Source organism: Belonocnema kinseyi, chromosome 2, assembly GCF_010883055.1.
Source record: "Belonocnema kinseyi isolate 2016_QV_RU_SX_M_011 chromosome 2, B_treatae_v1, whole genome shotgun sequence".
NCBI classification, from domain to species: domain Eukaryota; kingdom Metazoa; phylum Arthropoda; class Insecta; order Hymenoptera; family Cynipidae; genus Belonocnema; species Belonocnema kinseyi.
Genome location: NC_046658.1, coordinates 20,049,993 through 20,053,509, shown reverse-complemented (window position 1 = coordinate 20,053,509; position 3,517 = coordinate 20,049,993). Strand labels below are relative to the sequence as shown.

Genomic DNA, 3,517 nt, shown 5'->3' with positions numbered 1-3,517 from the left:
TTAAGAAGAGAAACTTTTGGCATTTAGCCACGATTCAGTAATTAAGAACATATCAAAGTCACTAGTTAATATAAATAGTTTCGCTGGCTCAATCTTTGTATTTAGACCTCTCACATTTTGGTAATATGTACTCAATTTTTTTAGTTCACAATTTTCTTGTTTTCTTCCGTCACTCTTGCTCTTGTTGACGATTTGATTATGACCCGAGTTTCTTGCCGATACACTATACGTAGATCTGCTTCCCCATTCATTTTCCTGTTCTGCAGTTCGAATGATAGGTTCTTCAATTCTGTCTTTTGCAACATCGTTCTGTCCGGCTTTATTAACCAATTTGGGGTGTGTTTACATGATCACTATCTATTAAACCCAATGCCTTTTAGACTGACTTTTCTGATGAATCGGCTATCAATGTACAGAACCTTTTAATACTAATCTTATATTATTATCGAGTATAGTGCACTTTTAGGTGATCAGTCATAGACAGTTATTCAGATCACATTTACATTTTCGTGCACAATCCTTTATAATAACTTTCACATATTATTTGCTACAATACTAGGCATCTTCCCTCACAGTTTGGCTATCCTACATAAAAAACTCAACCAGAAAATACATCAAACATTTCGAACACATTTCGAAACTTAAGGAAATATTTGATGTTTCGAAATCTTTTTGAATTTTCTCCTAAAGCTCATTTTTCAAATTAAAAAATGGAAAAAATTGTTTTGGGAACCTAAAGAATTTATGTCATTATTCTGAATTTTTAGAAAAGTCCTAAAATATCTTATAAATTTTCATTGTTTTTCAATCATTTCAAAACTTCTACATATCTCTTAAATTTAATAAAATTTGTTCTAAAATGATATATTATGTCATGATGTTGCTTTACAAACTTTAAACCCTTTTTTTTTAATTTTATGAAATAATTTGAAACGTTTTGTAGTCATTTGTAATCATTTCTTAGAACTCATTATTAAAAAATTGTTTGAAATTTCCCCATGAATTTAAACTATATATTTTTCCTCCTCTTGATGCCCTAAAAAATTAAGTTTACATAAATTTAAATTAAATCCTGGAAACTGGAAATAATTGTCTTAAAATCTTCCATATTTTTTTTAAAAAACAATGTTGAAATCTTTAAAATTTTAAATTATTATTTCAAAATAAAATATTAACTGCTTAAAATTTTCCCATAACTGTTTAAAAAAATTTAATCTCATTCATTTTTGCAAATTTGTTTTATTGGTAACTTTTGATACTAATTTCAGAAAAAAATCAAACGTATTTCCATATGATTTGAAAAATCGAATGCAAATACACATTTCAGTAAATCGGAATCATTTGAAAAATTATCTAATTGAAATAATATCATTGCAAATATAAATTAACTTTTAATATTCAAATTACATTCAATATTCCATTATAGAACCTTTAAGTCAATAATTAGGTTATGTTACTTCAGTATCAGGAACTAAGTTTTAGGGCCGATTTCACCAGCTCTGATTAAATCGTTAATCATTGATTAACCGTATTTAATCAATACTTTGCGTTCAACCATTCTTTTAATCATGATTAGGGGATGATAATCATGGTTTAACTTAACCGCCCAATAATGGCTGATTATGGAGTTTAATCAGTGATTAAAGTAACATAACCCCGAAATTGAAGTGCAAGTGCAGTGAGTGAAGTATACAGGAAGGAAATATGGCTCTGTTTTACAATGATATTTTATCCTCATCTGATGATGATGAAATGCTTAACCACGTTCAGAGAAGGCCACGAATATTCAGACTCAATTGCCACTTTTCTTCTATTGCACTTGCCTCTGAAAACACTCGTAACCTCAAATTTTGGGAATCTTATCATATGCTAATATGGCGCCGTGTGTTCATGAAGAATTTCGTTCTAACTAATCAGAGTTGCCGTTACAACAGAGAGACCTAGAAACTAGACCTTATTACGAATACAGTATATGATTAGCTAACCAGAGGTTGAAAATGCTTGGTAGAACGCATCGCTGGTTAACGCCGATTTAATCATTGATTAAAAATAATCATGATTAGTTAATCATGGATTTAATCAGAGTTGGTGAAATTGGCCCTTAATCTTCATTTACTTTAATAGTCAGAAAACGTTAATTATCTCATAATCTATTGATCATTTTACAAAAGAACAACCATTAAAATATAATTCTGTTATGGAACATCCAAATAACTTTAACTTTATATATATTTTTTAATTAGAACTTTTATTTATGCAAATTTTATTTAATTTTAAACTTTTAAACTAATTCCAAAAAATGTCACTTTTAGTAGAATCAGTTGATAATGAATTAATCATTTCACTTAATAAAAAACATGAAACAATTATTTTCATTGAAACATTCAAATAATGTTTACATTATGTGTATATTCTCGTTTAAATTTTGAAACAGTATTTCTGTACGTCTAATTTATTAATAACTTTTGTCACTAATGAAAACCAATATGAAGAAAGTGTGAAGAAAATTATCAGCCAATAATGAATTAAATGGTTAACAACATAAAAAGCCTCACATAATTTGTTTCACTGATTTTAAATTTTATTTACAAAAATTTCATTTTTTAGTGACATAATATTAATTTGAGGGAAAAAATTAAAACATTTTTACATATACTTCAGAAAATCAAATGAGAATATAAATCTCAGAACACCAACATAATTTAAAGATTTTAAGATAAAATTAAAAAAAAATGATTGCTGTAACATTGAATAAACCAATTTAAAATTGATTGAAATTACATTTATTTTTAAATTTGTAAATAATTTTAAAATATGAAATATGAATATAATATGATTGTAAAATTGAAAGCATGTATAACAGAATATTATTAAGCTTTATAGTTTCCAAATATATAAATCATGAAAATATTATTATCATAACTAAAACGCGAAAAAACTTGGTTAATGACTCAATTATGTAAAATTTAGAATTAATATAGCTTCAGTATTAAATAGTTAATAAATTTTGATTAGATGACGTTAAAATAAAAATACGGTATTATTTAATTTTAACAAATAAATAACAAGTTTTTTAACATTAAATTATTAACATAATTAAAGCATTAATATAATAAAGTTATTTAATTGTGATTTAGTTTATAATAACTTTATGTTTTAATCAAAATTTTGATTATAATTTATATAATAATATTATTGAACTTGATGATTTCGCAATATATCTGTTAATTTAATAATCGTTTATATTATTTCAAACAATGAAATTTTAAGATAAACTTCAAATAATTATTCCTGTAACATCGAATAAACCAATTAAAAATTTATTAAAATTATATTTTATTTTTATTTTCTACGTAATTTTAAAGTATACAATATAAATATAATATTATTGTAAAAAATTAACAGCATGTATAACATGGTATTATTAAGATTTTATAATTTGCAAATATTAAAATAAATAAAATATTATTATAACTAAAACGTTCAAAAAAATTTTTTAATGACTCACTTATGTAAA

The 3,517-nt window shown here is 24.7% G+C and overlaps 1 protein-coding gene across 1 annotated transcript in view; it reads left to right on the top strand.

The window, feature by feature from the left end:
• Positions 1–3,517, top strand: part of LOC117167957 (kinesin-like protein KIF13A) — a 576,826-nt gene that overhangs the window by 78,807 nt on the left and 494,502 nt on the right. The window lies entirely within an intron of this gene.